Raw genomic sequence first — 24,382 nt, forward strand, 5'->3', positions numbered from 1 at the left:
GGGAAATGCTTTCAGCTTTTCACTGTTGAGTATGATATTGGCTATGGGCTTGGCATGTATGGCCTTTATTATGTTGAGTTATGTTCCCTCTAGACTCACTTTGTTGAGAGTATTTATCATATCATAAATGGATTTTGAATTTTGTCAAACGATTTTTTTTCTGCATCTTTTGAGATGATAATATGATTTCTATTTTTCAATTTCTTAATGTGGTGTATCACATTGATTGCTTTGCAGATATTGAAACTTCCTTGCATCCCTGAGATAAATCCCACTTGATCATGGTGTATGATCTTGTTAATATATTGCTGAATTTTGTTTGCTAATACTTTGTTGAGGATTTTCACATATATGCTCACCAGGGATATTGGCTTGTTATTTTAATTTTTAGTGGTATCTTTGTGTAGTTTTGGTATCAGAATGATGCTAGCCTTGTAGAATGTATTTAGAAGGGATTACTTTCTCAAATTTTTGGAATAGCTTGAAAAGTTTAAATGTTTGGTAGAATTCCCATTTGAATCTATCTTGTCTTGGACTTCTGTTTGTTGAGGGTTTTTTTAAATTACTGATCCAATTTTATTACTGGCAATTGGTCTGTTCATATTCTCTATTTCTTCCTGACTCAATCTTAGGAGATTTTACATTGCTAGGAATTTATCCATGTCTTCTAGGTTACTCATTTTATTGGCATATAACTGTCTGTAGTAATCTCTTATGATCCTTTGTATCTCTGTAGTATCAGTTGCTCATCTGTAAAAATTTTTATCTCTCTTTCAAATCTGAATGATAGCCTTGCCAATGAGTATTCCTTTTTTTCTTAATGTTTATTTATTTTCTTATTAGTCATCCATTTTATACACATCAGTGTATACATGTCAATCCCAATGTCCCAATTCATCACACCCCCACCCCCTGCTGCTTTCCCCCCTTGGTGTCCATACATTTGTTCTATACCTCTGTGTCTCAATCTCTGCTCTGCAAACCAGTTCATCTCTACCATTTTCTAGGTTCCACATATATATGTTATTATATGATATTTGTTTTTCCCTTTCTGACTTACTTCACTCTGTATGACAGTCACTAGATGCATCCACCTCTCTACAAGTAACCCAATTTCGTTCTTTTTTATGTCTGAGTAATATTCGATTGTATATATGTACCACATCTTCTTTATCTATTCATCTGTCAATGGACATTTAGGTTGCTTCCATGACCTGGGTATTGTAAATAGTGCTGCAGTGAACATTGGGGTGCATGTGTCTTTTTGAATTATGGTTTTCTCTGCATATATACCCAGTAGTGGGATTGCTGGGTCATATGGTAATTCTACTTTTAGTTCTTAAAGGAACTTCCGTACTGTTCTCCATAGTAGCTGTATCAATTTACATTCCCACCAACAGAGCAAGAGGGTTCCCTTTTCTCCACACCCTGTCCAGCATTTGTTGTTTGTAGATTTTCTGATGATGCCCATTCTAACTGGTGAGAGGTGATACCTCATTGTAGTTTTGATTTGCATTTCTCTAATAATTAGTGATGTTGAGCAGCTTTTCTTGTGCTTCTTGGCCATCTGTATGTCTCCTTTGGAGAAATGTCTATTTAGGTCTTCTGCCCATTTTTGGATTGGGTTGTTTGTTTTTTAATATTGAGCTGCATGAGCTGTTTATATATTTTGGAGATTAATCCTTTGTCTGAAGATTCCTTTACAAATATGTTCTCCCATTCTGATGGTTATCTTTTCGTCTTCTTTTTGGTTTCCTTTGCTGTGCAAAAGCTTTTAAGTTTCATTAGGTCCCATTTGTTTATTTTTGTTTTTATTTCCATTACTCTAGGAGATGGCTCAAAAAAGATATTGCTGTGATTTATGTCAAAGAGTTTTATAGTGCCAGGTCTTACATTGAGGTGTCTAATCCATTTTGAGTTTATTTTTGTGTATGGTGTTAGGGAGTGTTCTAATTTCATTCTTTTACATGTAGCTGTCCAGTTTTCCCAAAACCACTTATTGAAGAGACTGTCTTTTCTCCGTTGTATATCCTTGCCTCCTTTGTCATAGATTACTTGACCATAGGTGCGTCGGTTTATCTCTGGGCTTTCTATCCTGTTTCATCGATCTATATTTCTGTTTCTGTGCCAGTACCATATTGTCTTGATTACTGTAGCTCTGTAGTGTAGTCTGAAGTCAGGGAGTGTGATTCCTCCAACTCTGTTTTTTTTCCCTCAAGACTGCTTTGGCTATTCGGGGTCTTTTGTGTATCCAAACAAATTTTAAGATTTTTTGTTCTAGTTCTGTAAAAAATGCCATTGGTAATTTGATAGGGATGGCATTGCATCTGTAGATTGCTTTGGGTAGTATAGTCATTTTCACAATATTGATTCTTCCAATCCAAGAACATGGTATATCTCTCCATCTGTTGGTATCATCTCTAATTTCTTTCATCAGTGTCTTATAGTTTTCTGCATACAAGTCTTTTGTCTCCCTAGGTCGGTTTATTCCTAGGTACTTTATTCTTTTTGTTGCAGTGGTAAATGGGAGCGTTTCCTTAATTTCTGTTTCAGATTTTTCATCATTAGTGTATAGGAATGCAAGAGATTTCTGTGCATTAATTTTGTATCCTGCTACTTTATGAAATTCATTGATTAGCTCTAGTAGTTTCTGGTGGCATCTTTAGGATTATCTATGTATAGTATCATGTCATCTGCAAACAGTGACAGCTTTACTTCCTCTTTTCCGATTTGTATTCTTTTACTTCTTTTTCTTCTCTGATTGCTGTGGCTAGGACTTCCAAAACTATGTTGAATAATAGTGGTGAGAGTGAACATCCATGTCTTGTTCCTGATCTTACAGGAAATGCTTTCAGTTTTTCATCATTGAAAATGATGTTGGCTCTGGGTTTGTCATATATGGCCTTTATTATGTTGAAGTAGGTTCCCTCTATGCCCACTTTCTGGAGAGTTTTTATCATAAATGGGTGTTGAATTTTGTCATGCTTTTTCTGTATCTGTTGAGATGATCATATGGTTTTTATTCTTCAGTTTGTTAATACGGTGTATCACATTGATTGATTTGCGTATATTGGAGAATCCTTGCATCTCTGGGATGAAACCCACTTGATCATGGTGTATGGTCCTTTTAATGTGTTGTTGGATTCTGCTTGCTAGTATTTTGTTGAGGATTTTTGCATCTATATTCATCAGTGATATTGGTCTGTAATTTTCTTTTTTTGTAGTATCTTTGTATGGTTTTGGTATCAGGTTGATGGTGGCCTCAGAATGAGTTTGGAAGTTTTCCTTCCTCTGCAATTTTTTGGAACAGTTTGAGAAGGATGGGTGTTAGCTCTTCTCTAAATGTTTGATAGAATTCACTTGTGAAGCCTTCTGGTCCTGGACTTTTGTTTGTTGGAAGATTTTTAATTTCAATTTCATTTTCATTCACAGTTTCAATTTCATTACTTGTGATTGGTCTGTTCATATTTTCTATTTCTTTCTGGTTCAGTCTTGGAAGATTATACCTTTCTAATAATTGGTCCATTTCTTCCAGGTTGTCCCTATTATTGGCATAGTGTTTCTTGTAGTAGTCTCTTAGGATGCTTTGTATTTCTGTGGTGTCTGTTGTAACTTCTCCCTTTTCATTTCTAATATTATTGATTTGAGTCCTCTCCCACTTTTTCTTGATGAGTCTGGCTAATGGTTTATCAGTTTTTTTTTTATCTTTTCAAAGAACCAGCTTTTAGTTTTATTGATCTTTGCTATTGTTTTCTTTGTTTCTATTTCATTTTTTTCTGCTTTGTTCTTTATGATTTCTTTCTTCTAAGTTTGGGGTTTGTTTGTTCTTCTTTTTCTAGTTCTTTCAGGTGTAATGTTACATTCTTTATTTGAGAATTTTCTTGTTTCTTGAGGTAGGCTTGTATAGCTATAAACTTCCCTCTCAGAACTGCTTTTGCTGCATCCCATTGGTTTGGATCGTCGTGTTTTCATTGTCATTTGTCTCTAGGTATTCTTTGATTTTCTTTTTGATTTCTTTAGTGATCTCTTGGTTATTTAGTAACATATTGTTTAGCCTCCATGTGTTTGTGTTTTTTACTTTTTTTCCCTGTAACTGATTTCTAATCTCATAGCGTTGTGGTCAGAAAAGATGCTTGATGTGATTTCAATTTTCTTATATTTACTGAGGCTTGATTTGTGACCCAAGATGTGATCTCTCCTGAAGAATGTTCTGTGCACACTTGAGAAGTAAGTGTAATCTGCTTGTTTTGGATGGAATCTCTTACAAATATCAATTAAATCTATCTTGTCTATTTTGTCATTTAAAGCTTCTGTTTCCTTATTTATTTTCATTTTGGATGATCTGTCCATTGGTGTAAGTGAGGTGTTACAGTCTCCCACTATTATTCTGTTACTGTCAGTTTCCTCTTTTATAGCTGTTAGTAGTTGCCTTATATATTGAGGTTCTCCTACGTTGGGTGCGTATATATTTATAATTGTTATATCTCCTTCTTGGATTGATCCCTTGATCATTACGTAGTGTCCTTCCTTGTCTCTTGTAACATTCTTTATTTTAAAATCTATTTTGTCTGATGTGAAAATTGCTACTCCAGGTTTCTTATGATTTCCATTTGCATGGGATATTGCATGGAATCTTTTTCCATCCCCTCACTTTCAGTCTGTATGTGTCCCTAGGTCTCAAGTGAGTCTCTTGTAGGCAGCATATATATGGGTCTTGTTTTTGTATCCATTCAGCAAGCCTGTGTCTTTTAGTTGGAGCATTTAATCCATTCACATTTAAGGTATTTATCAATATGTATGTTCCTATTACCATTTTCTTAATTTTGGGGGGTTTGTTTTTGTAGGTCCTTTTCTTCTCTTGTGTTTCCCACTTAGAGAATTTCCTTTAGCATTTGTTGTAGAGCTGGTTTGGTGGTGCTGAATTCTCTTGGCTTTTGCTTGTCTGTAAAGCTTTTGATTTCTCCATCGAATCGGAATGAGATCCTTGCTGGGTAGAGTTATCTTGGTTGTAGGTTCTTCCCTTTCATCACTTTAAGTATATCATGCCACTCCGTTCTGGCTTGTAGGGTTTCTGTTGAGAAATCAGCTGTTAACCTTATGGGAGTTCCCTTGTATGTTATTTGTCGTTTTTCCCTTGCTGCTTTCAATAATTTTTCTTTCAATTAATTTCTTTCAATTAATTTGTCTTTAATTTTTGCCAATTTGATTACTGTGTGTCTTGGCTTGTTTCTCCTTGTGTTTATCCTGTGTGGGACTCTCTGCGCTTCCTGGACTTGAGTGGCTATTTCCTTTCCCATGTTAGGGAAGGTTTCGACTATAATCTCTTGAAATATTTTCTCAGGTCCTTTCTCTCTCTCTTCTCCTTCTGGGACCCCTATAATGTGAATGTTGTTGCGTTTAATGTTGTCCCAGAAGTCTCCTAGGCTGTCTTTATTTCTTTTCATTCTTTTTTCTTTATTCTGTTCCACAGCAGTGAATTCTACCATTCTGTCTTCCAGGTCACTTATCCTTTCTTGTGCCTCAGTTATTCTGCTATTGATTCCTTCTAGTGTATTTTTCATTTCATTTATTGTATTGTTCATCTCTGTTTGTTTGTTCTTTAATTCTTCTGGATCTTTGTTAAACATTTCTTGCATGGCATTGATCTTTGCCTCCATTCTTTTTCCAAGGTCCTGGACCATCTTCACTGTCATTATTCTGAATTTTTTTTCTGGAAGATTCCCTATCTCCATTTCATTTAGTTGTTTTTCTGAGGTTTTATCTTGTTCCTTCATCTCGTACATAGCCCTCTGCCTTTTCATCTTGCCTATCTTTCTGTGAAATCAATTAGAGTATTCTTTTTTTTTTTTTTTTTTTGGCAGTACATGGGCCTCTCACTTTTGTGGCCTCTCCTGTTGTGGAGCACAGGCTCCGTACGTGCAGGCTCAGCAGCCATGGCTCACAGGCCCCAGCCACTCTGCAGCATGTGGGATCTTCCCGGACCGGGGCACGAACCCGTGTCCCCTGCATCAGCAGGCAGACTCTCAACCACTGAGCCATCAGGGAAGCCCTCAATTAGAGTATTCTTGTTTGTAGTTTTACTTTTATCCTTTCATCACTTTGACTATATCTTCGCACTGCTTTCTGGCCTACAAAGTTTCTGCTGAAAGGTCAGCTCAGAATCTTATAGATATTCCCTTGTATGTAACTGTTTGCTTTTCTCTTGTTGCTTTTAAGATTTTTTATCTTAATTTTTGCCATTTTAATTATAGTGTGTCTTGGTGTGAACCCCTTTGTGTTCATCTTGTTTGGAGTTCTCTGTAGTCATGAATCTGAATTTCTGTTTTCTTTCCTGGGTTAGGGAAGTTTGTAGTTATTATATTTTCAAATAAATTATCTGCCCCATTTTTCTCTCTCTTCCCCTTCTGGGACCTCTATAATGCAAATGTTAGTACACTTGATGTTGTCCCAGAGGTCTCTTATACTCTCATTTCTTTAAATCTTTTTTTGTTTTGTTTTGTTTAAATTGGGTGATTTCCGGTACTATGTCTTCAAGTTTGCTGTTCGATTCCTCTGTATCATCTAATCTACGGTTTATTACTTGTAGTTTTTTTTTCATTTTCTTTGTTTTGTTTTGTTTTTTTAATTTCAGTTAATGTCTTCCTCTGCTCTGTTTGGTTCTTCTTTATGTTTTTTCTTTATTAAATTTCTCACAGTGTTGATCCATCCTTCTCCTGAGTCCATTAAGTATCTTTGTAAACATTACCTTGAACTCTTTATTAGGTAGATTGCTTCTCTCCATTTTGCTTAGTTCTTCTTTTGGAGTTTTGTCTTGTTTCTTCATTTAGAACGTATTCTACTGTATCCTTGTTTTGCCTAGTTCTCTGACTTTTGTTTTGCTTTGGTTTAATTTTATTTTGGTTTTCCTCTATGCATTAGGTAGGTCAGATACATTTCTTGGAGAAGTGGCCTTATGGAGGGATCCAGCACACTCCCCTCTGGCCACCAGAGCTATATGCTGTATAGTAGCCCCCTAAATGGGCTGCATGGGCCCTCTGTTATGGCAGGGCCGACTACTGTGGGCACGCTTGTAGGCGAGGCTGGCTCCAACCTGGTTGGTTGCCAGCCCCTGCCTTGTGTAGTGGCTGCAGCCTGCTCCTGGTTTGATTTTCAACCTGCGGTGACTGGCTGTGTGGTTCTGGGGATCCTGGGGCTTGTGCCTGTCCCTGGTGAGCACATCAGCCCCTGATGCTGATATGCTAAAGGAGGACTCCAAAATCGTATTGTTACCATCATTTTCCTCATGGTGAAATGAACTCCCTAAAACAGCTGCTACCAGTGTCTATAACCCTAGGGGAAGTCCCAGTTGTCCTATCTCCCCAAGATGCTCTCCAAGATCAGCAAGTCCATCTGACCCAGGTTCCTTTCAAATTATTGCCACTCTGCTGGGATTTGGAACATGTAGATTTTGTGTCCTGCCCTGTAAGAGCAGCATCTCTGTTTCCTACAGCTCTCCAGCTCTCCCATATGCAAGTCCTGCTGCCCTTCAAAGCTAGATGTTCTGGGGCTCATCTTTCTGGCACAGGATCCCTATATTGGAGAGTCTGATGTGAAGCTCAGACCTCTCACTTGTGGAGAACTTCTGAATTACGATTATCCTCTTATTTTCAGATCACTGACCTGGGAGTATGTCTTGACTGCATAGTACCCCCCCACCCCCCGACATCCATCTCATTGTGGTTTCCTCCTTATATCTTTAGTTGTGGGAAGTCTTTTCTGCTAGTCTTCAGGTCATTCTCATCAATAATTGCTCTGTAATAGTTGTAATTTTGGTGTACCCCTGGGTGGAGATGAGCTCAGGGTCATTCTACTCTGCCATCTTTGTCACACGATAAAAAAGGTAATATAATCAGAAACTGATTGTATTATTTAATAACCCAATATAACATAGTGGTAGATAAAAGATTTGATTTTATATTCTTTCTTCCAAAGTAACTTGCCTTCTGAAAAGTTGGCAAAAATTTCTTTGTTATCATAAATTCTTTATTCAGCCAGAGAAAGCCAGATGGCCCCCTTCTGGGTGCACTGTACTAGGTTTGGCAATTATCTCCCCCCACAACCACGCTCCCTGATTAAGATAACTTGCTGAACTGATTACCAAGCTTCCAAAGGAAGATGCTGGAATTGGATCTTAGAATGCAATGCAATTCACACTTTGAGCTTTCCTTAATTTGCTATGGAAAATGCATTTATTTGTTCATTTAGCAAACAAGTAATGATTACTTATTGTGTGCTTTACTCATTGATTGTAGTTTATTTGCTTACTAGACTAGACTCTTGCCAATTAGATGACACATACACAGTTTATTCTAAGGCACTAAGATTTTTTCAAGGTTAATAAAGTAATTCTTCAAGAAAACTACCCACTGTAATTTGTGGGAAATTGTAAAAGTTGTTTAGAAGGTACTAATGCTGAGTAATTTAGCATAAGATTGTGACACTAATATGAAAAATTTGTAAAGAAGCTTTAGAGGAAGAAGTTTCTATTTTCTACTTACTCAAAATATTGCTACCAAAAAATGTGAATGCTTACAGAAATATAAATTGAAATGTTTATGGCAGGGTGTAAAGATAATACTCAGCTTCATTCATATGCAATCATTTTTATATTTAAAAACATTTTATGCCTGTCTTTCCCCACTTTCCTCCCTTCTGTCTTCTGACAATCAAAAGCCTTTGACTTCTGGTTTCAAAGTTTTCATTTAAAATATTCATTTTATTTCAGTGAGCTGCTTTCAGGATAATACAGTTCATTGTTTTATTATACATAGACCTTTAAGTCATATTGTGTTAAAGAAATGCAAGGATTGGTAAAAAAATTAAATTAAAAACTATTTATGAGGTACAACAAAGTCTACAGTGAAACTAGCAGTACTTTGCATTACCCTTCTCTAGCCCCTACTCTCACAAACCAGGGCTAACCATTTTCAAATATTAACATTATTCATGGTATTTACTTTCATATTTATCAACAGTACCCTATATTAGTAATTTGATGTAACAACATTTTACACTAGTTATCAACTTCCTGTTAAGGAAGGTGCATTTTTATTACACCACTACTCCCTCAACTTCTAGTCCCTACATATTACAATGTACAGTTATATTAGTATTTTTGTTTAAATATACAGCTATGTTTTTTATTATATTGACCATATGTTTAACTTTTTATTTCTGCACCAATATTAAAGCATATTTGGGTTTCTTTGATATAAAACTTACTGTTTTTTCTGGAATTAGTGACTAGCTTGTGTTTGACTTGTTCTTTTCTTTGTACTTTAATCTCATTGCTTCTACATGCTCCGTCAGCTATGATAGATACTTACCAATGTCATTTTAAAGATGTCTAAACATGTGAGATAATGAATCAGACGTTTTTTGTTTTTTCCTTCTGGAAACTCCCTTATTCCTGCTACAATAAGTTCTGGCTGTTCTTATAGCTGATAGCACAGCTATTATGTTAATATTTTCCTTACCTAATTCTAGATCATCCTTTGCTTCTTTTTGGCATTGAATTTCCTATTTTTTGGACTTTACATTTTAGAGTAGCTCTGTATCAAAGAAAGTATGGAAAGTAAATATATATCAGGAATATTACTTTAGAGAAAATGTCTTCTTTTCTACCCTTACTCTTGACTGATAATTGGTTTGGCATATAGTTTTGAGCTAAAAATTATTTTTCCTCAGAAATTTTAGCCATGTTGCTAATGAGAAACCTGATGTAATTTGAATTTCTCTTTATTTGCAATATGACTTTTCTTTCTGGTGGTTTCTTTATTCCTTGTATTGCTACACTTCATGGTCAGGTTCCTTAGGTAGAGTATGTCCCATGTATCATTTTATGCATTGTGTTGGGCAGTTAGGTACACAGTAGAATATACCTTTGTATATGGGGATTTCTTAGACTGGCAAATTGAAAATATTATCTCTTATAACAATTTATCTGTTTGTTATTTGTTCTTACTTTGTTAAACTTCTCTGTCATGAATTAAAACTTCTAAGTTGATTCTTTAAATTTCTTAGTTTGTCTTTTTTTTTCATTTTGTTTGATTTTAGTTTATTTTCTCTCAGATTCTTTATACATTATTTTCTGATTCTATTGTTGAATAGTTTTTATGCTATTAAAATTTTAATCCCCAAGTTCTCATTATTCTTTAGTGATTGGTCATTTTCATGTATTCCTAATATTGCTTTATAAATATGATATTTTGTTTCACTTTTCCCTAGATATAATTTGTAGATTTTTCCTTATACATTACCTTTATTTCATTTGGGGTAGAGCCCATCCCCTATGTTTGATCACTGTGTTTTGAGTTGGAGACTTTACTTTTATGACTGGCATTTATTGATGGTCCATTCATCACTAAGAGTGAGATACTAATGATGGATTGACAGCTCTTCATGTCTAAGTAGAGAAAATTGACATTATAGTGGACTACACTATAATATGAGAAAATGGTAATCCACCTTTTTATTATGGACTCTAAATGTCAGTGTTCTAAAGATTTTACTCTGAAACTTAATTTCTTTCAACAAAGAGTTCTCCAGTCCTGCCTAGGAGACATAGCCCTGGCTGCAGGCATTTCTGAGACAAGACAAGGAAATAGGGTTAAAGTTGGTCTAGTCTTAAAATTGTGGGCTTCTACCTAGTCCTCTGGTTTTCAGTGTGCTCATCACTTTCTGTCTTATGAGCAGTATTAGTTATTTGGAGTCCCTCATAATCCTGTTTGATTATGAAGTAGGGAGCTGAGGGCAGTCATCTGACTGAGAATAGGAAATAGAATATGGGGACTTCCACTGATTTATATATAAAGCTTATTCTCACCTCAGTACCTTTACAAGTTCTAGTCCCACTATATGGGAAGCTCCTCCTTCAAATATGTATACTGTTTTCTCCTTTCCCTTTTTCATCTCCATGTTCAAATATCACCCTCTCGATGAGAACTTCACTTCACCACCACATTTAGAATTGCCTCTGCCCTCCAATTATCTGCCTATGCATATTCTCCAACTTATTTTCCTTAAAAAATACTTATATTCTTGATATTTGTTTTTGTCCTTTGCTTTTGGATACAATTTCCATGGGCATGGGGATTAATTGCTAAAACTCCAGGTGAACAGGGTGTTAAACATAGAAGCTAGTCCACAAATAATTGTTGAATAAAAATGTTTTTATTTTAATAATCTTTGAGGTTTCTATATGGACAATCACATTGTCTGTGATTAAAGACACTTTTATTTCCTCCTTTCCAAACTGTATGCCTTTTATTTATTTATTTCCTTGCCTTGTTGCACTGCCTAGAACTTCCAGTACTATGCTGATTAAGAGTGGTTAGAGTGGATACTGTTATTCTTGCAATTAGGGGGAAACCATTCAGTCTTTAGCATAAAAGTGTCATGTTAACTATAGACTGTTTTTTTCAGAAGCTCTGTTTTTTTGTTTGTTTATTTGTTTTGTTTTGTCTTTTTCTAGAAGCGCAACCTGAGGAAACTCTTACTCATTTCTGATTTACTTAGGCTTTTGGTTATACATGGATAAATATTAACAAAATATATGGCTTTATGTAGTGAAATTATTCTAAGATTATTTTCTTTATCTGTTGATATTTTGATTGATTTTTTTGTATTGATCAAGACTTTATTCTTTAGATAAACACCACTTTCCAATGTTGAATTCTCTTTTTATATATTGCTGGATTGTATTTGCTCATATTTTCTTGAGAATTTTGTTCATTATAGATAACTGTTTATACATCTCTTTAAAAAAGTGTCTTTTTTAAAATAAATTTATTTGTTTATTTATTTTTGGCTGCATTTGGTCTTCATTTCTGCGCACAGGTTTTCTCTAGTTGCGGTGAGCGGGGGCTACTCTTTGTTGCAGTGCACGGACATCTCATTGTGGTGGCTTCTCTTGTTGCAGAGCACAGGTTCTAGGCATGTGGGCTTCGGTAGTTGTAGCATGTGGGATCAGTAGTTGTGGCTCATGGGCTCTAGAGTGCAGACTCAGTAGCTGTGGTACACGGGCTTAGTTGCTCTGCTGCATATGGGATCTTCCTGGGCCAGAGATGGAACCCATGTCCCCTGCATTGGCAGGCAGTTTCTTAACCACTGCACTACCAGGGAAGTCCCTAAAAAATAGTCTTTGTTTGGTTTTAGAATCAAGATAATGAAGCCTTATAAAATGAATCAATGATTACTTCCTTCTCCGATATTTCCTGGAAGAATGTGTAATGAATTGGTATTACTTCTTTCCTAAAGTGATTGAATTTACCAGTGAAGCCATCTTGGCTCAAATAAATGCACTAAACTTACATCTTTAAAGCAAACAAACAAACAACAAAAAAAAAAAAAACTAGAGAAAAGAGCAAGTTAAAACCAAAACAAATAGAAAAAAAAATGCTTAAGAACAAAAATCAATGGCATTATAAACAGAAAATAAAAGATGAATAAAATGAATAAACTCCTAGCAATACTTATCAAGAAAAGAAGACATACATTACCAATATAAGAAATGGAAGGGAGGACATTACAATAGACCCTACAGACATTAAAATGATAATTATATATTAAAAACTTATATCCACAAATTCAATAAATTAAATGGGACAATTACTTGAAAAACTCAAACCAAGTTTACCCAGTAAGACATAGATAACCAGAATAGTCTTACATTTATTAAATAAATTGAATTTGTAATTAAAACCATTCCAAAAGAATTTCACTCTGAATACATAATATCTACACTTTATCTTTAAAGACACTAAAAAAAAGAAAGAAAAGAAATGATATGCTAGGTAGAGGGAACAGAAAGTTGGTATGATCCTTAAGACAGACAAGAGCATTGTGCTTTTGAGGATACAGGAAAAGGTACTGTAGCTGAAAACGAGGGAGCAATGAAGGTAGAGTCAGATGTTGGGGTTGCAAAGACAGGCAGGCCAGGCCATATCCTTGGGGTTTTGGAGGCCATGGTGAAAATGTAGCCTTTATTCCAACTGCAATGTGAAGCTGTCTTCTCACTTCAGTAAATGGATGTTCTGTTTTCCAGTTGTAGGGATCTTTTTTGTGTTTTGTTCACTTGTATATCCTGAGTGCCAAAAATAGTACACAGGGTGTTTAATAAAAATTTGTAGCTGGGCTTCCCTGGTGGCACAGTGGTTGAGAGTCCGCCTGCCGATGCAGGGGACATGGGTTCATGCCCCGGTCCGGGAAGATCCCACATGCCGCGGAGCGGCTGGGCCCGTGAGCCATGGCCGCTGAGCCTGCGCGTCTGGAGCCTGTGCTCCGCAACGGGAGAGGCCGCAACAGTGAGAGGCCCACGTACCGCAAAAAAAAAAAATAATAATAATTTGTAGCTAAATAAATGAATTTGAAATTTTGCTTTGTGCAGGAACTACTGTCCAAATCCATTCATATTTATCTTTCTTTTGAATTAGCATTGTATTCCTTTATCTGTACTTAATGCAATCTGACAGTTGTTCAGTTGTTGCTTTGTTTTACCATTCTATTCAGATTTTATTTTAAAGACTGCATAGAGCTCTTTGGTTGAGGGGATTAAATTTTGAGATGTACATAGGTTTGAGTTGCAAACTTATCATGTAACTTTGGTCAATTTGCTTAACATTTCTGAGTCTTAGTTTTTATTTTAGCTATAAAATAGGAAATTATTTTTATCAGATAATTTTGTGATGAATTAATAAGAAAATATGTGCCAAGTTACTAATATAAAGTATATTCAATAAATTGAATGTAGTAGTATAATTAACAGTAGAATTATTATACTTTTTATTGAAATATAGTTGATGTACAATACTATATGTTACAGGTATACAGTATAGTGGTTCACAATTTTTAAAGTTTATACTTCATTTATAGGTATTATAAAATATTGGCCATATTCCCTATATTATACAATATATCCTTGTAGCTTATTTTATACATAATAGTTTGTACCTCTGAATCCTATATCTCTATATTGTCCCTCCTCCCTTTTCTCTCCCCATTAGTTTGTTATCTATATCTGTGTGTTTCTTTTTTGTTATATTCACTAGTTTGTTGTATTTTTTAAGGTTCATGTATAAGTGATATCACACGGTATTTGTCTTTCTCTGTCTGACTTATTTCACTTAGCATAATACTCTCCAAGTTTATCCATGTCATCAAATTCACATCTTTAATTAAAAACATAATATTGATACTTTAGAAATCTCATCAAAATCTTAAGAGTGTTGCATAAATTATGTAGAATACATCTGGAATTATTTAGGAGTGCTCTTAAAGACCAGGGGTTGTGACTGCAAAATTAAGAAAAAAACATCTGATATAACATGTTAACAGCATTTTGATATTATTCATTCTGCTGAAAAATTTCAGGGAATTTACTATTAAAATTTTTCATTGTTGATATTTGATTTCTTTTGTTTTACACTACAGGGGTATTTTCTTAATTAAAATAATGTAATCCAAATTACTGTAGAAATTACATCATAGCTCATTTATATCCTTTTGCCAAATCCATCCCTGTCACTTAGTTGTCTTTCACATCACATGACTTTATAACTACTATCTAACCACAATTCAAATGGGGAAATTTTAAAAGTTGCTCTGTTGGATCTCAGTTTTAATTGTCAATTGTGAATTATTGTCTCAGGGCATTTTTTTTTTTTTTTTTTTTTTTTTTTTTAACTTTCAGCTGATTGAGCTCACTTACTGTTGACAAAAGACTGGCAGTCTTGATACTTGATTGTTTGTGAAATCTCAGAAACTCCTCTAGCCTGAAAGTACTTTTTTCATTGATAAGCTGTTTTCATTCAAAGAGGCCATTCTGATTAAATATAACCTGTCTGCAGGGAAGAATTCATTCACTATCTATCCCACTGGCAGAAGAGTTTCGCTGTCAGTATGAAAAAATGAGTTGCAGAAATGTGGATAGAAGGTTAAAAACTTTTGAAGGAGACAGAGGTGAATTAATAAATTGAGGGAATTACACCTTAAAGAAAAACACTTAAATCAAGGTACCATCATTGCATCCCTAACTAGATAGACCGACCATCAAATTCTTCTCTACTCTATTAGGAATAAGAAATCTGAGCTTCTTGACCTTTACTAGCTAAGGGAACTTAAGTTGCAGTTTTTCCAAGTTTAATTTTCTTACTTATCATAGAGCTAGTTGTAAGTTATGATTATTAATCACTTAGTTAAGGACTTTTTGTTATTCCAGTATTCCATTACTCTGTTCTACTTTAAAGGGCTAAAATATCACTGTTTGTTGTTGTTGTAACATCAATTTAGGTACCGCAGAGATTTCTTCAATCTCCCTTGCTCTCTCACCAATCCTTCCCCTCTTCCAATTCTGTCCTTCCTCTGCCCATCATTGAGACTCTCATGACTAACCTCTTATTTGCATATTACGACTAAACTTTACCAATTTTCCTTCCCCATTTTAAGGTCCTTCCTTCACTGAAGAGGAGGATTTTTGCTGTTCTTATTTTAGAAGGAGAATCTTTGAGTAGATCTGATGGTCAGAGCAGAGAAACACCCCTGAAAAGATAATCCTAAAATCACCATACAGCAGAGCTAAATTTGGCAGAATAAGTGCTTAAGCCAAATGGGTCCAGTTGTTCAGAGGACCAAAGGGCAAAGTGGCTTGAAGCCAAAAGAAGTAGCAGAGTCATCAGTGGTTAATCATTTACATTAAAATTTTACAGTATACTAAATATATATCATAAATCAATTTTAAGTTCTGCATAATGTAATTAATGAGTTTATATTTTTGTTTCAAATACATTAAACATTAACTTCATTGTTTTCCTATTAATTGTGAACTCTTTTAAAATAAAATATTGGCATTTATAATAATGTTTAATATTACATGTGATATTGATATATACCAAAGCATCCACATTGTCATTTGATCACACAGTAGCTTTTTGATTAGATATGTGTAATTTTGTCTTATTACTTTTTAAATTATAACATCTTATATAGATGCAATATTTACTTTCTACTCAGTAGTCTGATTTCAGATATGTTTTATGAATACAAATATTTAGATTAATTCAGACTGAAGTGCAAAAGTTTGCTTGTTTTATGAATATTTGAACTTTAAATAAGGTTATTTCCAAATGTCAAGGTTAATTGTCTATACTAATGACATCTTACAAATTGTATTATATGTGACTGGTCAAGCATTTTTAATGAATGAAAAACTCCTCTTTTTTCATTAAGTTAAATTTTGTAGGAAATAGCTGCTGATGTGTTTGTACTTAAAGATGATCTTACATTTTGTTCAATAAGTGAAATAATATTTTATCAAATATCATTTTTGATACTCAGTAAATTAGGATTAATTTTACTTCATTAGACACATCCTGATTACTTCTGTAGAGCCCCCTTCACATTATACCCCTAAAGTGAGAAGCACAAGGTCTTAGGATTCTTTTCATGATAATCAAATAGTATGCATTCTATAAGTATAATTTTCAAATAAGGAGAATTTATTCTTTGTTTTAGTTTTCAAGTAGCTATAATGCTACCTCCTCCACCCTTTCTAATCCCTCTTATCATCCAGATAGACAATTGCCTCAAATTCATGAAAAGCTATTTCCCATTAAAGAGACTAATGGAAAGATCTACATGTACTTTACAAACATACAACTTCTGTTGGCTGATACTATAGAAAGAAAGTGTATACCTGCGTTTAAAAAATGAACTTGAAACCTGCAGAAGTTTATAAACAGATAGCTGGTGAATTGGCCTCAGGATAAAGGACTCTGAAATTGTTTTTAGGGAATTCTTTCCCAGAATAGTTAGAGTTTTACTTTCATCTGAGATGCAGTTGGTCATAACAAAGGTAATTGCAGCCAAGCCTCTGGGGTTCCCTTTTTCTGTCGTCACAATTGGCACCCTGCTGATGAAATATCAAGGCACTGAACCATGTCAGGGCAATGAGCATAATGATAGTGACTCAGTGGTATAAATGAGGTTAATAACTTGTGAGAAAGCAGAGCTTTGTTCCCAGATCCTTTGCATTTTTTTCTCTGTGCACTGTAGCTTTTTAGAAATATTGCCTATCAGTGGAGAGCTAATGGCTATCGTCATAAAGCTAATCCGCTGTGCTTCAGTAGTCTTGGAACTCATTTCTGAAGTCACACTAATCTGCCTTTCTTCTGCTATGGTTTGCTTTTGCTCCTGAAAGGTTTTCTTATTCCCCAAGACTTCAAGCTGAGCATAAAGCTTTTCTGTTGCTTCTTATGTCATTGCTAATCAGGGGTGACACTTTTGTTTTCAGACTTTTTTTTTGTAATTTCAATTTTTTAATACACAAGGAAGCATTTTGTGAAGGAAATAAAGAGAATTTTGAAAATGTCACGGCCCCCCTTTAACACCGCCTCTGTGTCATCCACATGCACCCTTCCTTCTCTTCTTTTCTCTCCCCATTTCCCTGCATTCCGCATCTCAGAGGGAAGCTTGCCACTGCTCTTGCTTACTTCCTGCATTCTGTCTATCTCACAAGCTATTTTGGGGATACCGAGTATCATAATAGACTAAGAAAACCATATAAATTCACACATTTCTTTTTAGTTGCCAGGGACTACCTAAAGCAATTGGATCCATTTGATTGTTTTCTGTACCAGTATGTCCCCTGTAATAGGATTTGATTATTATTTTTCGTGCCCATTCTTTGCTTTCCTCCCCTACTCTTACATGCTGCCGCAAGCATTTACATAATGAAACTAAGGAATTGTGAAGGGAAATCAAATCACAGAAGATGAGAAAAAAATGTACTTCTAACATTCATTACGTTGACTGAAACAGGATCAGCCATGTGTTTGTACTCTTCCCTTTTGGTAGCCTTTTCCTTTTCAGTACTTTTGCTTCTTAAAATACTTGTAGTAATACTAAAGTAATAGTTTAATAGGTTATATAGTGCTACCTATGTGCCAGGCACTGCTTTTACATATAATATTAACTCCTGAAAAGTATATAGTACTGTTAGCCTCTGTCTACAAAAGAGAGCAGTCAGATAATCTGCTCTGTGTAAATTGTTGAAGTGGTTCAACAATTTACACAGAGAGATCAAGTAATTTGCTCAAGGTTGCACAGCTAACAAGTGGCAGACCTGGGGTTGTTCACCAAGAGAATCTAGCTCTAGAGATCACCTTCCCAGGCACCACACCATATACAGTGAAACATTCTTATGTAGAATTTGGGAACAGAAGTAAGAGCGTCAATTATGGTCAGTTAAATCTGATTGGAAGCACAGTTCTCCTACTTAATAGAATTTAAGATGGTGGGCATAGTAATTCCCTTTTTGAATCTCACCTTAATTCTTGGTAAAATGAAACTACTAACCTTATTCCTTTTTTTTTTTTTTTTTTTTTTTTTTTTTTTTGCGGTACGCGGTCCTCTCACTGTTATGGCCTCTCCTGTTGTGGAGCACAGGCTCCGGACGCACAGGTTCAGCGGCCGTTGCTCATGGGCTCAGCTGCTCCGCGGCATGTGGGATCTTCCCGGACCGGGGCACGAACCCGTGTCCCCTGCATCGGCAGGCAGACTCTCAACCACTGCGCCACCAAGGAAGCCCCCAATCTTATTCTTATTGTGATTTGTTGACGATTAAATATAAAAATATATAGATACCATCCCTAATTTTATGATGAGAAAAACAGTACACGCAGAGATAAAATGGCACGTATGGATATAGAGTATGGAAAGAGTGAAGCTAGTGCTTGAATGGTATTTTCCCTATGTCCATGCCTTCCATGCCTTTGACCAATAAAGTTATCCTCTCTAGGTATCCTCATTCCTTGCCCCTCTACCTAGTGTGTGCTCTGCTCTTGGGATCCATTGATTTGAGATCCAATGATTCTATCATTCCCATCAGTATTGAAACTTGCTACCGTATTCCATAGGGACTGCACCATTTTATATTCCCATCAATGGTTTATACATGTTCCCAAAATACACTGGTATTACTCTGTATCCTTGCCAACCCCATGTTATCTTTATTTTTTCTTGATAAGAGCCACCCTAAGAAGTATGAAGTGATATGTCATTGTGGTTTTGAATTTCCCAATTAGTGATATTGAGCATCTTTTCATATACCTGTTGATCATTTATGTATCTTTGTTGGAGAAATGTCTATGTCCTTAGACCATTTATAGTCAAGTTATTTAGTTGTTTCTTTGCCATTGAGTTGTAGGAGTTAATTTTATATATTAAATATTAATCCCCTATCAGATATATGGTTTGCAAATATTTCCTCCCATTCCATAGATTGCATTTTTACTCTGTTGATTGTTTGCTGTGCAGAAGCTTTTTAGTTTGATGTAGTCCCACCTGTCTGTTTTTGCTTTTGTTGCATGTGACTTTTGAGTCACTATCCAAGAAAGTATTGCCAAGACCAACGTCATGCAATTTTTCCTCTGTTTTATTCTGAGTTTTATAGTTTCAGTTATTTTTAAGTTTTAGACCATTTTGAGGTTTTTCTTGGTGTGCTGTAAGAGTCCAGTCTCATTCTTTTGCATGTGTATATCCAGTTTTCCCAACGCCATTTATTGAAGAGACTATCCTTTCCCCATAGTGTATTCTTGGCATCCTTGTCAAAAATTAGCTGGCCATATATGTGTTGATTTGTTTCTGGCCTCTCTAATCTGTTCATTGATTTATATGACTGTTTTTATGCCAGTACCATACTGTTTTGATCACTATAGCTTTGTAATATAGCTTGAAATCAGGAAGTGTGATGCCTCCCACTTTGTTCTTTCTCAAGATTGCTTTGGCTGTGTGAGGTCTATTGTAGTTCCATATGAGTTTTAGGATTTTTGTTTCTTTTCAGTAAAAATGCTATTGGGATTTTGATAGGGGGTTTAATTGAATTTGTAATTGCTTTAGATAGTGGAGACATTTTAACAATATCAATTATTCCAGCCTGTTAATATTGGAGGCTTTATTTTTTGTGTGTCTTTAATTTATTTCATTGGTGTTTTGCAGATTTCGGTTTACAAGTTTTTCTTCTTGGTTAAGATTTTTTGAGTATTTTATTATTTTTGATGCTATTATAAATGAGACTTTTATTAATTTTATTTTCAGATAGTTCATTATTAATATATGGAAACTCAGCTGAATTGAATGCTGATTTGGTCCTATTAAAAATAGAACTACCATATTATCCAGAAATCCTACTTCTGGGTATATAGGTAAAAGAATTGAAGTTAGGATCTCAAATATCTGTACTTCCATGTTCATTGAAGCACTATTTATTAACCCAATATGTGGAAACAACAAAAGTGTCCATCAATGAATGATGGATAAAGAAAATGTGGTATATACATACAATGGAATTATTATTATTCAGTCTTAAAAAGGAAGGAAATCCTGTCATATGAGATAACATTTATCAACCTGGATGACATTATGCTTAGTGAAATAAGCCAGCCACAAAAGGACAAATACTGCATGATTCAACCCATGTGAGGTATCTAAAATAGTCAAATTCATAGATATAGAGAGTAGAATGATGGTTACCAGGGGCTGGAGGAAGGTGACAATCGGGAGGTGCTGTTCAATGGGTGCATACTTTGAGTTATGCAAGAAGAATAATTTCTATGGATCTGCTGTACAACAGTAAGTTTATAGTTAACAGTAAGTTTATAGTTAACAATATTATATTGTGTTCTTAAAAATTTGTTGAGGATAGATCTCATGTAAAGTTTTTTCATCACAATAAAAAAGGAGAATAAAGAAACTTGCTACTGTATATCTAGCACCCTAAGGATCAGCTTGCTTGTTTTCATACCCAAGTTAATCTAAGCATTAAAGATTTTCTGAAAGTGAGGAATGTAAAGGACTACAGGACTTCCTAGATATTTATGAATTTTAATAGCATTTAATGACAATGTCATTGATATCTGGTCCCATGATGTAGAAGCAATAAGAACCTTGACCTGGCAAGGACAACACGTTGTGCCAGAAAAAACTTACTACACTTGTCACTGCACAGTGTATTAATTGCCTCTTGCCTTGCCTACGTGAAGTGCCCAGTACTGACCTCCAACAATAGTTTGAAAATGAGCATTAAAGAAATAAATTGGTCAGCCTGTTATGTTCCTTTCTCAAAGAACTTTTAGAGATTTGGCTCAATTTATAAACCTGACGACCAGACATTCAGGAAATAACTACTTTCTTAAGTTCTCCTGATACAGGGCCACTTTCATGTTCTCTTTAAGTTTTATAATTCAGAATCATCAACATGTTTGTCAGTCCTCTTTATTGTTTCCCATTCATGTCCCACATAGAGCTCTAAAAATGCAAAAAAAAAAAAAAAGAAAGAAAAAGAAAAAAACCAACAACCAAAGAATGTTCTGGATCTACTTGCTAGTTACCAGACCAACTGCACATTTTCCTGCTTCTTTCTAATCTGTAGAGTATCACTGTGTAAATTCAGTACATCCCTGGTTATACTTTGAGATTCACTTTCAAGCAAGAAGTCCCGTAAATAGATTCATTTCATCCTTGTCTTTGTTCCACTTGCACTTTTTAAGTCTCTGAATTACACAGTTTTTTATGTCATATTGTGACTTTGTTTTTAATTAATCTATTTGAGATTATATGACAATACAATATTTAATAAGAACTTACTTGGCCCCCACACACAATATTCAGTTTGGTGGGCAATATGCAGTCTGAAATAGCCCAAATCCCAAACGTGGGGCAAGAGGTTATCATAAGATAGTATACTAAACTAAATATAACCGACTAGTACAAGCTACCAAACCCAACATGCTGTCAGTAATTTCTTTGGGAACTTCTCTATCATTTCAGAAATGATGAAGAGCAGGAAAATATATGAGTTTCTAAAATATTGGGAGATTTTTAAAAATTTTCTTCATAAGATGCCATGCCAGGCATGGATTATCTGGAGAGAAGTCAAGATTCCTGGTTTGATGGAGTTTACTGTGAAGCAAGGATGGCAGACTGACAAACAGAAAGCACTTTCTCATGGTAAGTGCAATAGTAAATATATACAAAGTAGTCTGGGAACAGAAAGGAAGGAAATCTGGTCTTCCTGGGGTTAGTAGTTCAGAAAGAACATCCTCACAAAGATAATTGCATGGTAGACACAGACAGCAGCTTGAGCAAAGGCACATAGGTGAAATATCATGAGGTTTCCTTTGAGCTGCGAGAAAATTCCCATAACTGGAGTATAAAGGGCATATATAAAGTATATATAAAGTATAAAGACTAGCATGACAAGAGATAAAGCTGGGAATGTATAATGGGAGAAATTTCTGCACAGAATAAATATGTTAGTCCTGCATTCTGTCAAACTGGACCTTGCATATAAGGGCAGGTCAAGTAGGAGACTCTCTAAATCACTGACACTCACAGAAAGAAATATTGTTGGTAATTTTGTGACCACTTATAAGCTATGGAAATAACCCATATATTTACCCAATATGATCTATCAGAAAGCCCTGTGTCTTTTCCTCCTAAGTACATTAAAATCTTCACTTTCCTACCTACTTCCCCTGATTAATGTGGGAAGAAGAATGGCAGAAGAAGGAAATGGAAGCACCCTTAAAATCTGGACATTTTCCTTTGTACTTTCATCAGCATGATTTTTCCTTGAGTGTTGAGACTAACTTTTGGTGAATAATGAACTTTTAGGAGAAATCTCTTACATTAGAGCTGCAAATTAGGAGAATGCTATGGCTTCAGCTGATGCTCAAATATTTATTAATTGCTAAATAACTGTGGATAGAATATCAGAAAATTTATTTTTCATATTCTGGGTTACTACATAATTGCCTTTTTGCTATAAACCAAAATATTTCATTTTGCAGTTTTTCATAATTCTTATTTCTCAGTTTTGGTTATATTTGTAAATTAATATCTTTATATCCATGACTTGTTACTAAATACAAGTTTCATAATACACATTACAAAGTTTACAGTGTTATTGGTTACACATTTAAAGAAACAATAGCAAAACTCATATCAACTTTATTTAGTCAGCAGATGGCAGTGTTTCTGAGTTGGTGAGTACAGCTTCCTGTTATCTATAAAATTTGAAGTTTTGGCTTTGAAATATAGGTTTCTTATATTCAGAATTTGAATACTGTAGAGTTGTATTGAGAAATGTATTAATATTTTTGGAAAGATTAGAAGCAATGAATCTGGGAAACATTTTCCTCTTGATTCTGATCTATACTTGTTCCTTCCAGTTTTCTTTCCCTTCCTCTTCCTTCCCTTCCTTTATTCTTCTTTCCCTACCTCCCTCCTTCCTTCCTTTCTTCCTGTTTTCCTTTATCCCTTCTTCACTTTCTCATTCCCTGACTCTTCCTATATTTTTCCCACCATCTTTCATTATTTCTCCTTTCCTGTTTTAAACCATTTTTATTTTTTAAAAAAATCTTATTTGCCAAGTTAAAAATGGATATAAGTAAAAAGCATTTAATTTAAAAATCAGTCTTGCAAAAGAGAGAAGTTTTAGTAGAAGCCACAGGCCGGGAGTGTGTATGGAAAAATATTTTTACACTGAGAAAAATGCTTTTAAATGTCAGACTGATAAGTTGTTTGCTGACTTATTTAAACAGACCAAATTATCTCATTTTTAGTGTGTGAAAAATAGACTATTTTTGAAATTCACATGACAATTTTAACTATTTTAATGCATAAAGTGTTAAAGCTTTGAAGATGCTTGGAATTATCTGTATTTTTGGGAGTTGGTGAGTGGACTTAAAGAGGATGAGAAGTAATTTTGAGTTGTTTGGAAGGTATTTGTTTTTTCTGATGTCAGACTATTTTATTTGCATGTCTAAAAGAAAATCGATTTAAAAGATTTTTTTTTTTTACTTTAGATTCTGCAGGACTTGCTTTTAAAGCAAAATCCTCTTGTACTATTGAGCAGTTGAAGTTTGTCATGGGTATTTTAGAGCTAATGATTGAATGATGGATCATGTTTGAAGCAAGAAAAAATGTGAATTATATGATGAATAAATGCTCTATTTTCATTCTGAAAGCTTACTGCTTTATGTGAGGAAAGGGGCATCTCTTAATTAAGGCCATCAATAGCTATCGAACAATGAACTTTTAGCATGTGTGTGCATCTTTTTAGGAACCTAAACTCAATGAACATGTTTCCTTATACAGATGTAGCAGGTCATAAATCCTCAGTCTATTGTTCATACAAAAGTTGATGCTAGGAGTGGGGATTTTCTATCACCTGCAAACAAGGCATCCATCCATGAAAGCTTCGGTTATGTTTGAGGGAAAGTAACATCCTGTCTGGGTCAAGTCTTTGCCTACTGTATATTCAGCATTTTTCTGAGTAATACCTCTT

The sequence above is a fragment of the Pseudorca crassidens genome, chromosome 4 (genome assembly GCF_039906515.1).
Source record: "Pseudorca crassidens isolate mPseCra1 chromosome 4, mPseCra1.hap1, whole genome shotgun sequence".
NCBI lineage: Eukaryota > Metazoa > Chordata > Mammalia > Artiodactyla > Delphinidae > Pseudorca > Pseudorca crassidens.